This window comes from Caloenas nicobarica, chromosome 2, assembly GCF_036013445.1.
Source record: "Caloenas nicobarica isolate bCalNic1 chromosome 2, bCalNic1.hap1, whole genome shotgun sequence".
NCBI lineage: Eukaryota > Metazoa > Chordata > Aves > Columbiformes > Columbidae > Caloenas > Caloenas nicobarica.
The window spans coordinates 157,153,012-157,174,442 of NC_088246.1; the positions used below are offsets into that span (position 1 = coordinate 157,153,012).

General features: G+C 43.4%; 1 protein-coding gene across 1 annotated transcript in view; it reads right to left on the bottom strand.

The window, feature by feature from the left end:
* ST3GAL1 (ST3 beta-galactoside alpha-2,3-sialyltransferase 1) overlaps positions 1-19,214 on the bottom strand; it is a 78,347-nt gene extending 59,133 nt beyond the window's left edge. The window contains exon 1 of the mRNA XM_065628325.1: positions 19,099-19,214. The gene's annotated coding sequence lies outside the window, so the exon portion shown is untranslated. The remainder of the gene's footprint in view (positions 1-19,098) is intronic.
* Between the last annotated feature and the right edge of the window lie 2,217 nt (positions 19,215-21,431).

Consider the following 21,431-nt stretch of genomic DNA (forward strand, 5'->3'; position numbering starts at 1 on the left):
AGAAAAAAAAGAGCCCATAGTGTTATTTATGCTATCGAAGTCTCCTTGTACTGTAAATTCAAAGGTTTCCCATACGTCTTCATTACTTTAAACTTCTGGCATCTGTGACTACCCCACAGAATAAGCCATCTGTGTTTCAGCTCCTCCACACTAAATGCCTGAAGATTGTCAATACTTCAGTATATTCTGCAGACCCTCCACCTCTGTTCCAGAAATTTTTAGTGGGATAGCACATTTTAAAAAGGGATAGAAACTAAATATTAATTAAAGTAAGGTGTGCTCTGTAAAAAGTGCAAATTAGCAGCCTGTAGTTGTTAAAACCACATCAGCCAAAGTGGAGTTCCCAGCTCTTGTACGGCAGAGATAGAAATTAAACCCTGTCTTCAATCCAACATCCTATCCAAAGTCTATCCCCTTTCTCTAACTTTGAAAATTATCAGAGTCTCTACCTAATGTCTATGAACAAGACCACTTCAAAAGCTGGAATCAGAGATGATACTACAGACTTCTGTTGAAACAAAGAGAAAGTAAATATTATCTTGTTTCCCTGGAACTGTAGGTCACCAGTGCTCAGCCTCTGATTATACAGTAGTTAAGAATAAGCTCAGATCAATATTGCCACTAAAACCTATTTTTTCAAAGCAGTGGCTATAGCAGCACTGCAGGCAGAGGGACCAAGTGTTCCCAGATGTTGCTGGAAAGTGCAGCTGGCAGGCTGGTGATTCAGGCTTGTATCAGCAGAACGTGTTACATATTCTGGATATTTCATAAATAACAGACATCAGTCAGCCAGAGGTGGTTTCCATATAAACCTGCCTCTATTTTTCTTTCCCATACATTAGAAGGCAAGAAAGGTGCTCCTATTCTTCTTGTAAATCTGGGACCTCACAACAGAAACCTTACTAGTATTTTTTTATTCTCACACATGGCATAGTTCCTCCCTCCCATTGTTATCCACTGACACATTGTCACTGCAGGGGAAAAAGGAAGGAGAAGAAGGAAATGACAAGAAACACAAGGTTTTAACCTGAAGTTTATTCCTCTTTGGCTGTCTGAAGCTGCCTGAAGCATGAATCCAGTTCTGCTGTTTAAAAAAGGAATTACCCAAGTGACTCACCTCTTGCTGAGGGAGAGACCACTGGCTTGTTCATCACGTGCCAGCATTCAGCGCACACCACTTGTCCATGCTCACAGCAAGAACCTGATTCCTGCAATTTATTCCTGGGTCTACCATGGATTGCATGGCTTTGGGGAAATCACAATAAAAACTCAAAAACTTGACAATTTTAAATGGATGCTTCCCTTCCCAACAGACTCTTCCTGTACAGACTTGTCTAAGTTCAAATACTGAAGCTGAGATTTTAAACTCATGCTTACATTTTAAGTCTCATTTACATAATCATTAGCAGCATTAAATTAAAGGAGAATCTTCTATGAAATTTAGTCATCGGGTACTATGGAAAAGTGCTGGCATGGTTGTTTGATGTTCTGAGAGGGGCTGGTACTCCAAATCAGGAGATACGAGAGCTTTTCAAGTCCTGCTCATTATTTGCTTTGCAATGACACAGGAATGAGTAAGGGCTTTAATCTGTAAATAACCTTTCCTTCAGGAATCTGTGAACAATCCACAGGACATAGAAGTTGCATTTTTTTTCTTCCATGAAGTGCTTCATTAAAGTATTGCTCACTTAATAACAAGTTTGGGGAGAAAAAAAAATCGTAATGCATTTTTATGCAAGGCCAAAACTCTTGCACCTCTTTACTCTTGATACAAACAGCTTGCCTGAGTTGCAGATGATTCGGCTTTGCATAAGAATGTTCCACAGAACAAGAGGGAAAAAACAATTCTTAAGCACAAGGGAAAAATTAAGAGGAAAAATGCAAGATAAGACAGCCAGATGAGCAGTTAAAGGCTCCAACACCTTGATCTCAGCACATCAAATAGAATAAATCTACTTACATGCAGACTGTGCCCTTCTCCTAAAAGTACACTCCCTCCTCAGTGCAGATATCCAACTTCAGATCAAAGCCTTCTCAAGGATTTTTTTTTTTTTAGCTACTTCCAGTCACCCTCACTCCTCCCCACATCCCTCAATACATCGGATAAAGGACAGCACTTCGGATTTGAGTTTTAATGCTGTACATCACCATGACTGATCAGACCTCCCCAAAAAGAGGGTGTAATGATAGTTTCAGAAAGAGGGGGATTAATTTTGGTGGGATACTGCAAATCAATCTTCATTTTAGAGTAATTAATTTTAGCACCTATTAGACTGGCAACGCAGACACTACTGCTGCAGGTACGAAGTATCAGTACCGCCGAGGTACCCTGCAGCAATGCAAGCTACAGGCTTTGTAACTAAAACAGATTTTTGATGGGACTCTTCTGCCCAGTAACCCCTCACTAGTGAGACAGTATTACTGCAACAGGTTGCCCAGATTGGTGGTAGATGCGTCGTCCCTGGAGACATCCAAGGCCAGGCTGGATGGGGCTCTGAGCAACCTGATCTGGGTGAAGATGTCCCTGCTCATGGCAAGGGGGTTGGACTAGATGAGCTTTGAAGGTCCCTTCCAACCCAAACTGTTCTATGATTCTGTGATTCTTCTACCCTGCCAGCCTCCCGCCAAGATCAGAGGCAGAGGACTATGCTTGGAGGCTATAGGAGCAGCAAATACAAAAACACCTAAGGAAGCCACGGTGCTCATCCAGGCAAAACGAGGTGACATCCTGGCAACAGCAAATTTGGTCAAAGCTGCAAACAGAGGAAGGAACTCAATAGTCTGATTTGCAGCGGCTGGTTATATTAAGGATACTGGAAGATGCACTGATGATCCTGGCTTAATACTTAGCAGCATAAAGCTAAAACTTTGGGCCAAATTATGTTTCCATTTTAGCTCATTTATATCTGTGAAAATGAATTCAATTACTCCAGATCTTCATCTATGTAACAAAGCTGGTCATTTTGGCATCAACGTCTGTGGGTAATCATTACAGAACCTAAACTACAGGCTCGCTCCAGATGGCTTGTCTCTACAACGCAGCGTACATCCAAGGCACTTCACAAACTAATCACCTACTGATCATATCCCTTCAATTAAAATTACTCAATATTTCCAAGTGCAGGCATCCATTTTAGAAATATCAGGAAATTATGAAGTGCTTGGCCAATAACACACGGCTTTTCCTACATTGCAGAATTGTCAGCTGAACAATATTAACCAGTTCAGTAAGGCAGTATAGTTTATATCTAGCACATGGTGTATTTGGAAGTTTCTCCACCTCTGTATCTGCTGCAGCAACAGCCTTAGTGGGACCAGCTGAGAGCAGAGACAAATAGGGAAAAAAATATCTCTCACTCTACAGTGGGGATAAGATAGAATTTTTAGAGCAATTTGATTCAATCAAATGGCAAAAGCTCCAAAGGAAGCTCCAGAATTGCTGCTTTTCAATGAAAGGGACTCAGGTTGATGCACTTGTTGCCACAGAGGAGAAGACACTGGAGGGGAGAGATTTGCTGAGGGGGTTAACCAGGAGGTTTCATTCTCCCACTCAATTGCACATTTTCTTATGTGGCTGTGCCACTTATTCTAGTTTATATCAGGTGAATATAGAAAAGTAGAAAGGTGGGGACCTGAGAAGATGATAATGATGTTGGGGTTTTTTTGTGGAAAACAGAAAAATACAGAGAGCTCACTACAGAGTTTTCTGGGTGCCTTCTACAAACTATAGACACAAAGCCAACTATTATTTTTTTTATTCATGTAGGCTCCTCAGAGCACCAGCATCAGCTATTTCAGTTTGAATCAATTAAGTCTCTTCTCCAGGAATACAGTCATTACCTTCTCCAGTTTCTGCTGATAGAATCATAGAATGGTTTGGGTTGGGTTGGAAGGGACCTTAAAGACCATCTAGTTCCAACACCACTGCCATGGACAGGGACACCTTCCACTAGACCAGGTTGCTCAAAGCCACATCCAACCTGGCCTTGAACACTGCCAGGGATGGGGCATCCACAGCTTCTCCAAGCAGCCTGTTCCAGTGTCTCACCACCCTGATAGACAGGGCTTACATTAGTCATGGTTAAGAACTTGGAGCAACTAGTAAGAAAATTAAATTATGCCTTTGACGAAGTAGCAGACTTCCTTACTCATTATAAAGAAAATTAAGGGTATTATCCAGACAAATGGTTGTGCATGTCAAATTTGATTCAATATATTTAATGCAGTAGCCATGTTTTCAGTCACGAAAAGGTAGCTCAGCTCCACAGCAGGAGCAGATGTTTGTATAGGATAACTAAACCAGTGTGAGCAAAATCTTCCAGTATTACGCCTTTTGACAAGTGTCTCAGAATTCACTGGTTTTTTTCACTATGTTGGATGAATTATGGGCTGTAGCTATCCTACGGTGCATAAACACAGGATTCTCTGTGGTCATCTAAACTGCTTTATTTGTGCCTTGTCATTTCCCTTTGAGAATATACCCTGCTAGTCTGCTGAGACAGACAGTAATTAAGACATTTGATTCAGTCACTCCTGTCCCCCATGCTTTTAGTGTTTATAAATATTAACAAACCTGATTGCTATATAGCGCTCCTGTAGTTTAAAGCTTGGAGCATCTCAAACAGTCATGGCAAAGAGACCGTTATGGGGAAATCAAAGCTGACAACAGAATTCAAGAATAAAATTTTCAAGGGGAATAAGGTCAGACATCACATGAGGCCACCCATCTCACTCCCTGACATTATATGGCTGCATTTCAGTAGTTCAAACATGGTTCAAGAGTGTCGCTACAGCAAAATTGTGCTTTGCAGCAATGACAAATGTGATGTTTGCTTGAGAATGTACATGGGTGTATGATAACATACTGGTTTCCTTTAGAGAAGCGCTATGAAAAGGTGTATTCCACTTTCTTTTTATCACGATACAGACAAGTACGACACCAACACATCCTTAAAAATAAGCATGTAGTAAATAAACATATAAACAAAAAGTACATCAATTTGAGGCTGTAAAGGAGTTGGCCATGATGATCTAAAGACAACCTGTGCTTTCCCACCCCAAAACTATACATTTGCCTTTGGTACTTATCTCAGTGAACAGTAGCTGAACTTGTGCTAATAAAGATCAATTTTCTTCACAGCAGATAGGTATGCCATAGTCTTTATTCCAGAAACCCCAGTATTTTCAGCTAACAGCTTCACCCTGTTTTTGGTTACAGACCTTTTCTTACAGATGCCACTGAGGACCAGAGACCTAGTGTACTAGCTTATTTTCACTTCACTGCTAGCAACTAGAATTACTGCAAGTCTTTAAAGAGACTTGTCTGGCTGAGCAGCTTCCAGAATTGCAATGAAGTAGTTATTTAATATCCTCAGACAAAAGGTACTATGCAAATAAAGAGCACTGTGTTGTACCAAGGAGGATCCTCTGATTACCATCTCTTATTAGTCCAAAGGAGGTAAATGGATTCTAGCCCAAGTTTCTGCAATACAGTTTCCTGGATCAAGTCCTGGATAAAGAGTCTTTAGTTTAAAGTAAACCCTGCTAAACAAGCTATAGTCCACTTAGCTTGACAAATTTAAACAATTAACCTGCAGGAAGCCAAGCTTCTTTTTCATATTTGCAGGTCAGCTGCCTTGAGACAATGTCTGAAGTACAAATAGGCTTTCAGGGCCTGATTCTGATTTCATTCAGCCTGGTGTAAATCAGGAATAATCCCTTTAGAGATTAGTAGGAGTGAGATCAGAATCGGGCTCTTGGAATTAAGCACAAACCATGTGCTTGCTGGGCTTATTCTAATTCTGCTAAGTACAAACCAATTCTCCTTCAGCACGTCCCTCTCCCATTCTGTCTAAAGGACTCTGAGCTGAGGAGCAAAGGAAGCGCTGCTGCTAACACCCAACAGAAGACATTTGTCATTGCAAAATACTTTTGCCTACAAAGTTATTAAATAAACCTTGATTTTTTTAGGAAAAGCAAACAAACAAACAAAAACTTCAAACTATACAGGCAGAGCTAAGTTGTTTTTAAAAATCCCTCCTGACTCCCACATCATGAAATGAACTACAGTAACCATCTTTTACAAGAAACCAACACATTTAATTACTTTGATTTACAGCATCTGTCTCTGGTTCTGGGTATGTATAAGAGAAAACATAAGCAGAGCTTTTGCCAGATACATGTAACATCCCTAGGAAGTGCTAAGGAAGTTCTGTTCCTTAACAGGAAGCATCTCAGCAGGAATTCCAGCATTGTTGCGAATGAATGCAATGTTATCTCAAAGTCACTTGTGTCTTTCCCTGCCACCGTCTCCTTTGAAGGGTCAGGCAATAAAAAGTCAAACATGCCAGTGAGTATCTTGTTTATTTTAGGCGAGATCCAAAAAAAAGTCATCACCTTGATGAAACTGTGCATCACTGTGCAAATATACCATAAGGATATAACTTTTGCCATTTATCGTGCTTGTGATACATCCTTGCTAATGTCAGTTTGAGTGTCTACCTGGAGAACCCTGGTGAAAGAGGGTAAGATATAAGTATCCGTCCTATTTTGATCAAGATACAAATCTCACAAGTGATGGGGAGCTATGAAGTTACCCACTGAGAAGGATAGCATGACCCTGCATAAATACTATTCTCATGAGATATGGAGTAGTTTAGTCTCGCTGTCATGATGCTTATATCATTTACCCCTCCCAAAATAGCCTACTGAACAGACTGAAGGATATCTTTAATTCTAGATGCTAAACATGTTGCTTTGTTCTGCACTTCCTGAAGAAAAAAACAAAACGAACAATTTTAACTCTCCCAACATCCAAGTTACTCTGCAGGTTCCTGCTGCATGCCTTGAAGATCACTCATCAGGTTTGAAATCTTTTACCGTGTGCTGTTGACAAAGATCCCTTACCCCATAGACTTTCAGGAAGAAAAATTCTCATAACAATCTCATGTCCCAGCAACGTTGGACAGGAAGTTGAAATTCAACAGGAGCTGTAAGTGGACTGTCAAGGGCTGTCACACCTATGAAAGAATTTCCTTTGGGAAGGATAGGGTAACTTTGTAGGAAGGAAAATTTTATCATTATTTACCTTCAACTGGACTCTTGGTCAGTGATGACTGATAGCTTTAAGAAACGAACTCTGCTATATAGATTGAAGAGTCCTGTTGGATTTGGGAAAGAAAACCACCATTAACGAGCCTGTTCATACAAGTGCGATGTGTTTTAAAGATTATGAGAAGTCACAAGCTTTGTAAGCCTCATTAAGCCGATGACAGGTTCAGCAATCGATTCGAACACACGTGCTGAGCAACGTCCCTGTGCTGACTCAGAAGGAAGCACGCTGCCCACTCTGTCTCCATGGGATATTTCAATCTTGCCTTCAACAATCTCCAGGTAATGAGCAGATCAAGCCCTGATGAGCTCATTAGATATGACAAGTCTATACTCAAGGTTACTGTGCACAACCCTGTTCTTTCTTGGAGAAAGGTGAAACCACCACAGAGCATTTGTTACTGATGGAAGAGAGGATTAAAAACAAAACACAGCACTTAGTCCAAGATGCGGAAACACCTTAATTTCCTTGGAAGTCAATGTTGCTGGTGCCAGTCAGAGCAACGCTGCCATGTACCTGCTCAGGAGTAGCAATCAGCTCAGAAGAGAGCATGGCAGCTGGAAAGGGAGATCTGAAAGATGGATTCTGACAGCTATAAAAGCAAGAGGGTTTTTAATATTCAGAAAAGTGTCAGCACCCTAATAACAGAATTTCCATCTCCAGGAGCTACCATTGTCAAATGAAACCTGATTAGAGACAAAAGTTGAAAAAAGGCATCCAGGCTTTGACAAATTCGGGATGGTTCCCTTGGCAGAGGTGAGGGACTGGTGAAGGAGATGTCTTACAAACTGAGCAAGTCTCACCGGGTTTTACCCCCAACTTGACCCTCAGGCACCGATGGCAGAATGCCACATTTCACAGTTTAAGTGAGGAGGATGCCAGCAGTGCAGGAGCAGGCAGCACCAGTTTCAATGGCACCAAGTTCCACCCCGCTGAAGAGCTCTCTTACAAAGCCAGCTGGTTTCTTCTGAGAGTGGGAAGAGTTACCCGTCACCCTGATAATCCCACCTTCAGTGTGTGCATCTCTGCAAAACAAGCCTGAAACTCCCGTAAAAAGTGCAGCAGGTTGCCTCGGGGTCTCTTATTCTGCCTTCAGTCTGTCTCATGAGAAGCTCCCCACTGGGGACACACGCAGATATCTTCTGCATGTGTGTATCACAGCCAGTAAATTTCCAAGCAGGACAGTAAGGATGTAAAATTTTTACTGGCAGACAACAGCCAGACTCATAATATTATTTTCCACTTTTAGAGACATGCCAAAATTGTGGCCAGTGGCTCTGAGCACAACCTCAGGGGAAAGTTACACCTTGATGAAATGCCCTTTTCCAAAATGAAACTGTGCTGTTTCTGTTTTCATAAAATACAGAGAACCTCTAAGTTTGTGTGTGGTGAGATAAATCACAGAAATGACATTTTGAGCAAAGCTTCTTTAAGAATTCACACAGCCACAAAAGAAAAGCTGGATGTATGGGTCGCTGACAGCTTGCCTGAGGAGGATCTAAGCATTGCTTTCTGCTGCACTAACAGCTAACTCTTGGTCAGGCTTGCTCTCACAGGACAACCGTCCTTTTTCCAAAATAATAACTTTAAATGGGGCAAACTTCTTAGGATTGTTTGTCAATTAGTGTGATGACAGTCCCTACAGATGGGACTCGGGTATTTTAAACCACAGGGACAAAGACTATCTAAACTGGAGGGTGGGAAGGGAACCTCTTCTCCAAGAAACAATAGAGGCAGTGACCACACTGAACACTTCTGGCTTAATCTGGGAAAATTTTATTTCTATATAGCATTCTTCATCCAGAGCTTCTACAGGCAAAGGAAAAGTGTGTGTGTGTGTTCCTTTTAGGCTAGCAGAAACAGATCACAACAAACGAGCCCCTTTCCCACACCGGCAGCAGGTCAGATGGCAGCAGAGGAAGAAATGAGCAGCCTCTTCTCCTGGAGCTCTGTGAAAAAGAGACATTGCCCTCAAAACGAGCTGGGATGGTAATTCTAACCTATCGATTCTTTTCATCTAAACCTCCAGTTTTATCTCTATTTTAAAAAAAAAAAAAAAATCCCAAAATGAATTGTAATTAAATAGCAACATCCTCTGCCAATACTCACCCTCAACTCAGTATTGACAGGAGACTCTTGCCTTGCAGAAAGGCAACTTATTCTGAACTCCTTTGTTTCATTGCTACTAGCAAAAGTTTTAGCTACTTCTGCAATTACTGCATCACCTTGTATTTTTCAACAACCTTGTAGTTTTTTAACAGCCAGCATCCATCTCCTGTTCCTTCACTCTTTGGCTTCACAAACACTTATTTAGCTGCTTGAGGCTTATTTCTATTTGAAGCATTGGTCATTTTACACACCAGAGTTACAGTGCTTTAGGAGAAGCCCAGGTAGGGCAAAAGCTGGGCATTTACACCCAACTCTTGGTGTAATTTAACTGTCTGCATTGTGAGCATTACATCAAATCACAGCAACACTTGGAGGACCAATATATACATTGATCAATATATACACTTTTTTTTCCTGAAAACTTCCATGATTTCAAAGTACAATTAAAAAGAAAAAAAAATAGAAGTAGTTGTCTCAATTTCTATCACATTTATTTCCTGTAACTTGAGTGAAATTCTCCCTTGTAAGAGATGTAAATCACCTCAGTCTGGAAGATGCATCACAGCTCTCCAGTGTCCTCAAATATTTTACAGTGTACATATCCTACAGGTTAATGAAACACTTGCAGTTTCTCAAAGGGGCCAAAAACCACCTGAATATTGCACAAAGGTACATATATAAACAAGTCATATCAAACCTTATGTGGTGGCCTGGGGCAAAGTTGGACGGAAATCAGTACATTTTTTACGGGGTTTGTTTTGTTAGGTTATCTTGCTGCCCTAGCAAGCTGATGACGTGGCCGTTTGAGACGGCAGGACAGCAATGTGCCACCATCCCCGCAGTTTTACCATGGAGTTGTGCAGCTGCTGCTATTTCACACATCCTGCTGCCACGATACAGGCTTTTCCTCTGTCATTTCTGGTCTGAAGAAATTTTTAGTTTTGCATATCTATTTTTGCATACTGTTGCAATATTCACAGAAAATTTGCTGCGACAGCCACAGTGAGTCAATGACACTTTACTTTTCTCTGGGAGGTCTCAGGAACCAGGTGAGCAAAGGCAGCACACCAACAGCCACATGGAAAAAATACCAAACTGCACAATCCTTGCAGCCTTACGGTGATAACCTCACTGCAGTAGCCAAAGCAGAATTATAGGTGATTTCTGCTGTATCAGCAGTGCTTTTGCACATCTCCGATGACTGCAGTACTCAACAGAGTGGCAGACTGTGAATCACTAAAGCCAATGTCCCATCTCTAAAGATCTTCTGTCCATGTGTTTGAAGATTTCCTCTTACTTTCCCAATTCAAAATCAAGCTGTTGGTCACAAGGGCAATGATTATATGTTTTCTGGAGTCTCCATACATTTTACAGACTGAACTCAACCTCCAGGAAATCAAAATGCTGTCATTTACAGCTGCCGAGACTAGCGCAGAGAGTTCAGACGGGATGGGGCTCAGCTCTCCAAGTCAACTCCAGCTTCTCAGCCACAAGCGTGTCCTCCCACCACCACATGCTTATCTTCAGATGCAAAGTTCATGTGTCCCCAGCTCTCCCAACGTCTTGGTTCACTCTGACCTTGGCATGCGGAGGGGAAGGGGAGTAGTGGGAGATGCAGAAGTGGGCTGTTTTCCTTCAGCAAGGAGCAGTTGTGGAAACCAGGCTAATGAGAGGAAGAACACGTGCAAAAGAGGGACAAAATCCATAGAAGGGTACCAGAAGAGCAGGACTGAAGGACATTTCAGTGTCTACTCAGGAAGGAGAGAAATGGAGATGAAACTAGGAAAACTTTCCCTGAAGCTCTGAAGAACCTCTCGGTATCCCATACCCACTTTGTATTTCTATGGGCACCTCACATCACCACATTGCAACCATCAGAATAATGTCAGTGGAGTTAAGTTTTTCACCTGAAGATGAGATCTGGAAGAAAAGCCATACCCTCTAGCCCCACAGCTGTGCCTCGGGCCCAGGTGTTCCCCATGAATCCATTACAGAGTCCCCAGTTACTTGGGTAAGCCACCTCAGAGGCATTTCTGGCAGCTCAGTAGAAAGAAACTGCCTTCTGCCAAATTTATAAAGCAATCCCCACGCCATTCTTCCAAACTGTTTTACTCTTCTTAGCACCACAAAAGAGAAGTTTGATTTCCATATGATACAAGAGCCAGTTTACATTTGAATATTACCTTCCTAAGCAAGAGAAGTTTCTGCATGGATCTGTTTAACTACTAACTTTTTAGAAAGGCTAATGCAATTTTTCCTTGCATTTCTGTGTTGCCACCAGTGCATAATCTCCAGAGTGAGACAGATAACTCCATCATAACTTGCATAATTTCATTGCAGAGGTTATGGCATTCTCAGATGCTGAACTGTATGTGCCTCCACATCCTGTCTGCAAACTTAATATCTACCTGCTTTGTGTTTCCACTGATGCTACTGCTTGATCGTCTAGAGATATTAGGTAGCCCTCAGCATTAACATTTGTAGTTTGATATTGAACTTTTGTTAACAGGATACAGGGCAAGCAAAAATTTATTTTTACTTTTCAAGGTGATTTTTTTTTTAGGCTAGAATTGAGCCAAATCTTTGGGAAGAGCAGAAAGTCTGTTTGTAAGATGCAGAATGAAGCCACAGGAGACCTGATCATACAGTCATCACTTCTCAACAAGAGCAAATTTTATCTGAAGGGGAAAAGCAGAAGATGTGGGAGGGGGAAAAGAGAAGAGAGAGATCAAGAAGGATAATTTCTAATTCTTCTAATAAGCATTAGACCAAGAAGCAGGAGAAATCCTTTCTGTACTTGAAATACACAGTATTGCCCCTGAAGAGAAAAGCTGGGTGAACCTTCTGAAGAAAAATAACTTCAGTACAAAAATAGTTTCAAAGACACAGAAACAAAAACCTAAATTCAGGTATAATATCAGTATTGCCATGGGCCAACATACACTTGTGTTGACGCAGGTCACATCAAATTCAGAGGGATCATTCTGGCATTTCTGAAGGCAAACTTTCTTCTCGACTCTTTCAAATGAGGAATTTTGACTACCTGAGAGTTTAAAATGGACTTGCAATTAATATTAAGTAAAACAAAAAGCAAGAATTCCTCATTTGACCAAAACTATAATTACCTTGACCTGCCTTTTTTTAATTAAGGTTTATTTTGATTCAGTGTAAACCAATATTTTTCTCAGTTTTGTCACAAAAGAAACAAACAATCTAAGACCATCTGCACAAACTGATTTAAATCGAGATCTAATAAGAGAAAGCATTAGGTGCATGGAGCAATGGTGTTAGCAGCTAAAGTCTCGCACTAATGCAGGCTGCAGCCTGTATATCTGCCCAAGGGCAGGTCATGTAAAAGGCATCACCATATCACATCAGACTAAAGGAATTTAAGACATAGGCATGGATGCCCTTATCACACCCTGACAGCTTCAGATGCACTGGAGGATGTTATAAAAGAGACAAATACTGTACGGTCAGCTCTGATTCAAGTTGCAGATAGCCCTATACCATGTTCTTTACATAAGAGCTTGTAGAAGTCTCAGGATGAAGTAACACAAGTCTCTGTTTCAAGACTAATCCCAAAGGACTGTCCGTAGGACCCAAATGAGTATGTTTCAACCCAAATATTCAGATGATGTCTTCCAATTTGATCTGTGGTTTTACATGCCAGGATGTAAGCAGGTACCTTAAAAAAATTCCACATCTGGCCATGTGTAGTGTGTACTGAATTTGAGCTGGAAATAGGGAACCTGATTCCTACAAAAAAAACCTGGAGGTGATGCCTTGTGCTCCCCTGGCAGGGTCATATTAACTGAGCTGGCAGATTCAATAGAATTAGATTTCTTTGTCAAGCTGGTACAGCACTGTGATGTGTCAGCACACACAGCATTTCAGATATGTAAGATTAAGTCATTGATTGAAGATCCAGCCTCCAGAAATAACGTAGTGTCCTTTAAAAGGAACAACCTTTGTTTTGTGTTGGTATACGACAGATTAAAAAAATTAAAAAAAAAAAAATCCACAGATCCTGGAAAAATGTCAGAGTCCAGAGACATTTTAAAATTGCATCCAATTTAATACCTCAGTTTCACTGTGCCAGCTTTTGCTGTGCAGAACAATCCTCCAAAGGGATGTATAAGGACTGATCTGGCTCAGGGAGTTTTGGGGATACCCAGAGTAAGCCGGATCACCTCCGTGCCAGCAGCAGTCGTGTGTCAGGCACCAGCAAAGTGGGAAAGGTCAAGTTTGGACTCGGTAGGTTTCGACCACAGCCACTCACTCCTCTGTCATTCAAACCCTTTGGAGTGGAAAGCTACGGAGGGCTGAGCCTTCATCAAAAACTATGGCTGTGAGAAAGGACTTCCAAGTGGAAAGCTACTACAAAAAAACCCACAAAGGCTCTATTGAGATGATGTCCTCAGAGCAGGAAAGCTGCACTCCAAACATTTGTCACCAGATGCAGGAAACAACTATTTACGTCGTGCCTCTTTTGCACCCTGTGATACCTCCCAATTGGCCAACAGAAACAGCTGCAGTTTCATGAGGTTTACAGATTTCCTGAAATAATACACCCCTTCTCTGCCAAAGGCTTTGTCGTCTTGCACACAAGGCACAAGTCTTCTTCTTCCAGAGGAATGACATGCACGTCAGTCCAGATAAAGCAACTTAATCGAGAGAACTTCAAAGCGCAGCAGAGCCAGTAACGAATTGCTTTCCACTCTCCTTTCTCCCCAGAATTGCATTCTAACAATTTACTACAGTCTTTATAAATGATAAGACCCCTAATCTTAACTCATACTTCAGAGGAAAGTCCTACTGATGTTATTGGGAGTTTCTTTTAAAAAGAGCTCCCTGTCTACCCAGGGTCCCCATTTTCCCCACTCCACGGCTATTTCGCAGCTGTGTGTGTTGTGCAGCCCTGACTTACAGGAGCTTTTCTAAGTCTTCTAAGACATTTTCCACAAAATTACTTGAGTTTGCTAGTTACAAACCAGAGCACGGGACGCTCAGCACCAGTGAGAAGAGGATGTTGGGGTAAGAGTGGGAAAGGTGACCAGAAGGGTGGCAGCAGTTCCTCTGTGGCTGCTGTTAATGAGTGCCAGGGTGGCCCAGAGTCCTTATCAGAACAAGAAGAGCTTGTGTTGGCAGTTGCACTTTCCCCCCCCCACGCCCTGAGAACTGGTGTGGCAGTTGCACATCCCCCTCTCAGAACTGGGGCCTTCAGTGGGGCAGCTAAGGGCTCTCTGTGGAGACCCAGGGTCGCTGGGCAGGGTCGTCGGCAGAGGAGGGGCCAAGAGCGCCCACAGCCCAGAGAAGCCGAGAAGCTTCTCGAATGCCCACAGTCGGGGGAGGGGAGCAGAGAAGCTGAGAAGCTTCTGGAATGCCCACAGCCAGATCTGAGCAGACTATAAATGGGGTTCCCGCCGGCGACTCCCTTTGTGTGGTCTCCTCGGAGCTGCGGCTCTGCCGTGCTGCCGGAGTCCCTCCCCTCAGACGGAGAAGCCGCCTAAGGTAACTTCCCTGGATTGGGAGCGCCTCACCTCCGCATGTGGGTGAGTGATAAATTACTGAATATGTGCTTTAATAAGTCCTCGCCTGGTAGGCGAGTGTAAATTCCTCGTCTGGGACAGACGAGTGTAACTTTCTTGCCTGGTAGGCGAGCGTAAATTCCTTGTCTGGGACAGGCAAGTGTTTATCTCGTATGGGCCAAACGGGGCAGAGAGGGCTCTGGTTTGTTTTCTTGTGAGTGCGTACATGCACGCTGTGGATCCTCATCATTCTTACTTTGCTGCACCCCAAATAATCTCCTAACCTAATATCCGAACGTGTATCTTATGTTATCGGGGTGCTAAATAATTGTATAAACCCCATATCTAATCGGTTTATTGGCGTTACTTTTCCGGCCAGAATAAAGTTTGGTTTGGACCTTGTTGTCCGCCTAAACTTATTTTGGGGTGCCTCCGTGACAGAGCCAAATGAGGTAAGAGACAACTCCTCTTCAACAAACTTCTCCTAAATAGAGGCCACTTACATTGAAAATGTTATCTATTTCAGAAGTTAAAGATTAGTGACCTGAAAGCACGTCTAGCACAGGTTCAATTCAGTTGCCAAACAGATTTCAGATGCCCCCAGAGACACTCCAGATATCAAAGTCACCTTCCCAGAGTCCCAAGTACGAGACAAGGAGTCAAAGACTCACATCTTTCTGGACCACGGAGAGATGCAAACCTGTTCTGGATGGGCTGCAAAGGCATTTATCCATCTCACCAGTGGGATCAGGAATACTGTGCCTGCCAGAACTTGAAAGGCAGATGGGGGCAACCACCTTCTTAGGCTAGCTGAAGTCATCATCAGTCTGTCAGCTGACAGAGGCACTATAGCAATAAGAGCAATAAAAACATCTACAGCGGTACTTTATCTGCAAGTCTGCATCTCTTGCATTAGTCATAATTCTTGGGAAACACCTGTATGGGACGAAGAAGTTTCTCACTGTTGTGAGTAATTCTACTCTAGGGTGTGAGCTGACAGAGTCCTGAAGTTATTTTTAACTTGCATACCTCTGATTTACTCAGATTTTCATTTAGCAGTTATTAGGCATAAGAGAAACATGATAGACAGGCTTTGATGCAGTCAGGCAGAACTACAGACTTCAGAGAGGGGCAAAGGTGTCTCTGCCTCACTTTGCCTTATTTAGCGAAATTTATGCCCATGTTTTAACCTATATCAGTAACCTCAGATCAGTCAGAATTGCAGATGCTTCTCTTTTCCTTGCAACTTTGATTGTACACAGGCTGTTTTAGCAAATATTTTATAGCAACATTTATATCAAAATTGTTAGTACAAAGCTAACTAAGCTAACACTGAAAGATTTCATCAGAGTATCTTGGAAGAGGGGTTGGCTAATAAAAATAATTCTTCCACTTATGAAATGCTCCTAGGTGAAAACAAATAGTTTCTGGATGCCCAGGTTACAGTTATGATCTATGCCAGCGTCATATTTCCTTTGGAAAAAAAAAAAGTACTGCAAGGAAAAGACAAGGACAGTAAGGAAGGAATTTATCTCCTCCTTCACCAATTCATCTGTCTGCAGAGAAGTGCTGTTTCAGGTGAGACATCAATAGTCCTTTGCTGCCTTCTGCAAAGTATAGAATATATGGATGATATAGAAAATAAAGTCTGATATGAGAAAGAAAAAAGTTAAAGAAACTCTACATTTAGCATAGGACAGTGTTGAAACAAGACAGAAACTACATCCTTATTCAGAGTTCCCTCAGCCAGTGCCACAAAAACCTCCACCAGGTGGTGGGATTAACAGTACTTGAAATATGCTACAGAGCTGGATCTGCTCTCACTCTTCTGCTTTTAAAAGCACATCTCTGCTTCACCACATATTTGAAAACACTTCTAAAATAAAGTCCTGATAAAAACATATTAGTACTATCATTTAACAGTGTTTGCAGTGCACTTAGCATAAAAGATGCTGTTATAACCTAGAAGATGGAACTGCCATCTGCATGACCCTAATTTCCCCTCAAATTACTCCTAGTTTTGCATAAACAGAAGAGCAAATTGCTTAGCAGATACAAAGCCGTATATAAAATGATGTTTAGTTTTACAAACTACCTTCCTGAATTGAGATGCCATCACCATTATTAACATCAACAAGTTTGGAAGAAAAAACTGCAAACAAGGCTGCAAGATCCTTTCTGGCTAGGATGTGTGAAAAATTCATACAAACAGAGTAAGTCACTGTCTCCACTGCACGATCAGCCTATACAACAAGTGAGCAAGCCAAAAGAATGAGGAATTAGTTTTTTCTCCTCTTTTGCTCTTTCAGAGACTACGCTCTCACATGTTACTAGCAGAAAGGTAAAATGAATGTATATTAGACAGAAGTGTACTTTAAAAATCTAGTGGTAGCTTTAAAGCTGGTTTGGCAGGACCGTAGACCGAGACTTTGTTGAGGCACAGGATTTAAACCTGCTGCCACTGAAATGTTACCCTACAGCAGCACCAAAATAGAGTAAATGAAGTGAGAAATTGGCAGAGGAACAGAGCGCCAAGTTCACTGTAGACTTACGCAGGAGTTGTGTTGTTTCCAAGATAATCAAGAAAACAAGTATATTTAACTAAAAAACAAATCCAGCTTTTTTATTCTCATCCAACCACTCCCACCTCCACCTCTAACCACCACCCAAACATGTGTTCAAACAGATTAAAACGTGCCAAGTTCCCAGATGAGCAGAGAAAGGACCCCAGGCACAGCCGTGCCCTGCAGATAACCACCATTGCCAAAGGGGAAAGAGGACCCAAAGCCAACCCCAACTTCTAACATGAGAACAGCTCTTTCGAGGCATTATGAACACCGGGCAGAGCACCACTGGCATTGGATTGAGCAGTAAAAAATTGAGGAGGGGTGAACATATCGGCTGCAGGAGGCACTGGCTGCCATGGATCACACGGGACACTATGGATGTAGCGATCCAAATATTTCAAAGCAGATGCTTCACGTAGAGCCACTCCTCCAGCTAAAACCGTGTAAATAATACACAGGAGGAGCGTGCTGTTAATTGAGTATCTTCTGAACTGCCAAGAGACAGGAAGACTCCAGTTAAAGGTGACTTTTCCTTTTGACTTAAGTCACTGAAGAGCACCAACGTAAATGAAGTCCTGAGGACAGGATCAAAGTAGAATAGGGACTTTTGTATATCCTTGAATTTCCTGTCTCTTTTCCACACTGAAATTTAATTTCCTTTTCAAAGAGAGCTTTTGGAGCTTATGAAAATTGACCCAAAAGATTACAAGGGCTTTGTCACCCTTCCAATCTTTCTGAAAGATCCATAATTAGGGAGGTTTTTCCTTTAACATGTGTGCCCAGCAGGCAAATATATAATGCAGACTTACAACGAAATGAATGGGTTATTTCAATGTATTGGATACATACAAGCCTAGCCGTTACAAAGAGTTAAAGAATCTCATGTGTGTCAAACAAGTAAATATGCACCGAGGCATTTTTTACTGGTTTGTTTTCATTCATGCCGTGACTAAAATCAATCACGTTAAAGATCTCAGCTCTATGTTTGCTGTAGACATAAATATATCAAAGTGCAATCGAAACACACCTAACAACCAAATTGTTGGCCTTGAAGATTAGTTATTTACACTCCTCTGGAAATTAACTCCGCAAACAGATACGTAAGAGCGGATACCTAAGACAGTTAGCTTGCTTTTTGCCCTCTAACGGAGTAATGCTGGCGTTCCTCTCTCACCGCACAGCTTACTCAAGAGGAAAAAAAAACCCCACACAATAAAAAAAAAAAAATAATAATAATAATAAAAAAATCAGGGTACAGGACTCCACCGGGCTGCTCCCCGCCCGCCAGCGCCCACCCCGCAGCCGAGCGGCTCCGCCGGGCAGGGCGCGGGACAGGACCGGTCCCCCGTGGACCGGGGGATGCCGTGGGGGGGGACACCCCTCGCCACCGCCCCCCGAGCTGCACGGGCATCGCCCGAGGGTGCGCCTTGCTCAGGAGCCCACCCTGGCACCCGCAACCTTTCCTTCTGCCCCGCTCCATCGGGGAAATCCCGGCTGGATGGAGCGAAGCCTCCCCGCTCCGGAGTGCCGGGGCACACGCCGGGGGATGCTGCAAGCTCCGTCAGTGCGGGGGACAACCCCTGCTTCTAAATAATAATAATAATAATAGAAAAAAAAGAAAGAAAGAAAGGCACAACTTAAGAGTCGAATGAGGAGCTGGAAGGGAGGGGGAGGCTCCCGCCGCGCCTTTTGCAGCAGAGGGGAGCGGGAGGATTTGCAGGTAAGCGGGGAGGAAGGCGGAGGAGGAGGGCGGCGCGGGGGGGGGTCCCGCGGTACTCACGGCGGGGCGCGGGGGGGGCCGCCAAGCCCCATGGCCAGGGAAGGGCGGGCGGTCGCTGCTGCTGCTGCTGCCGCTTCTGTCTCTGCCTGCGCTGCCCGCAGAGCCTCTCCGGGCGCCCCGTCCCTCCCCTTCCCTCCCCGCAGGGCTTCCTGCCCGCTCATATAACGCGCCCCCAGACACGTGGACGGCGCCGGGGGCCCCGGCGGCTCCTCCTCGGAGCCGGGCAGGGCGGTGCCGGGGCGGCCTCCCCTCCTCCCCCCGGCCCCGAGCCGCTGAGCGGGGCTGCGCGGCCGCGGGAGCTGCGCGGCGCAGGGTGCGCGCCGCGCCCGTCGGAGCTGCGCCCGCCTGCGGGGACGAGGAGCGGGCGGGGGGGTCACGGCCGCCGACCCCCTGGCTCGCCCCTCCTGCGCCGGGAGGAAATCCCAGCTCCCGACACGGCATCCCTGAAGAGTGATCGCCCAGAAATATCCCTGTTCTCACCCCCACCCTGAGCCTTCTGTACCTGAAATGGGCTGTGTGGATCCCAGAAGGGATCACAGCAGGGACACTGAAAAGAAATTCCGTTCTTCTCGGAGGAGAAAGCATACTTTGCATCGTTAATAATATACTATTTCAGTACAGCATCAGACATTTTTAAGGTGACTATAAAATGCTGTAGAATTAAAAAGAATACAACATCATTAAAGAATCCCCCAGACAGACACATTCAACTGATAAAGTGTCTGCTAAAACTATTTAACAACATAATACTGGCTTTTTTAGTGTCGATGTGTAAAGGCTAGAGCCGAGACAAGAAGCAGGGAGGTTACAACACCTCCAGAGGAGCAAATAATCTCTCTGGTCTTCTCTCCGGTCCTCCCGTAGACAGTTAAACATGCACAGTGAATAGCCATAGCACATGTCAAGGGAGAGAACATATTCCTGAGCTCTGAAAAACGTGTTTCTTGAAGGTGGACAGCCAGTGCATAACTCCCTTTGTGAAGCAGATAAGTTTATAGGTTATTAATCTAGTTAATGAAACTACCCACATTGTTTTATTCCATCCAGTACAACATACTTCCACTGGAAACTGTAACGCGCTATGCAGGAGCTGTAAATCATCAGCCATCACTGAGCTTGTTTCCATAGAGTTATATTAGTAAAAGCTTAAGTGTGAATTTAGACCGGTGTCACATCGTGTACCGCACTGTGCAGGTATTTGCATTGGGGTGTGAGCACCAGTGACAGGCTGAGCTTTCTGCTTAGGAGCGTAAATCCAGACAAAACCTTCAAGGGACTCACCCCCTCACTAAATCCTGCCCCTGGATACTGGAGAGCAACATAGTATTACATCGCTCATAAACAGGGCTTGGAAGGGATTTAATCTAAAGTAATGAGAGGTTTAAAAAAAAAAAAAAAGCTAGGCTGTTTTTTTAACAAGGAATGTATCAACACAAGGAATTACTGTGTGGGAGAAACAGTGTAATAAGTAGCTCTTCGCTGCTTTTTCCCAGGCGCTACTTGTCACTTTGTTGGAGGTGGGATAGGGCCCTGGAGGATCCCCGATTCGATCACCTGTGACAGTTTCTGTAACCCTCTCAACTTGATATTCATACCTTCAGGGAAATTAGTTGAATTTGCTGCTTCATTTCCTTCCTGATGATTGTGAGTGGGTCTGTTCATGAAAAAGCCACTGGGGACCAGCTCACCAGCAGAAAAAAAAAAAAAAAAAAAGGTGGTGCATCAGGTTTGAAGTTCTCTCTCAGGCATTTTTGAGGTGATGGAGGGAATGAGAGGGTGATGAGGGCTCTGAAGAATACCTTATAAAAGCAACAGTGCCTGGAGAAGGAAAAGTCTGGGCACTCTGCATTTCACTACCTCCTGTATCACACCTGGTTTGTCCATAAGTTTAACAGAGAAAAAAAAATGATTCTAGTAAAACAAGAGATTTCTCATCATACAGTAGATAAAGTTTTACTAGTGTGTCTACAGGTTGTATCAAGGAAAGCACCCTGCAGTCAAGAATGTCTTAATTAATGCTAGTTAATCAAGATGACACTGGAACAGGTTGCCCAGAGAAGGTGTGGATGCCCCCTCCATGGAAGTGTTCAAGACCAGGTTGGATGGGGCTTTGAGCAACCTGGTCTAGCGGAAGGTGTCCCTGCCCATAGCAGGGCAGTGAGAACTAGGTGATCCTTAAGGTCCCTTCCAACCCAAATCAATTTATGATTCCATAACTGAAGACAGGGAGCAGGATCTGAACAAGGGATATGGGTGGAGCATGGAAAACTGCCTCAGGTTTCCACTGATGCCATCTTGAGAAGTAGGAGGCTGAGGCTGGTGCAGAGAATAAG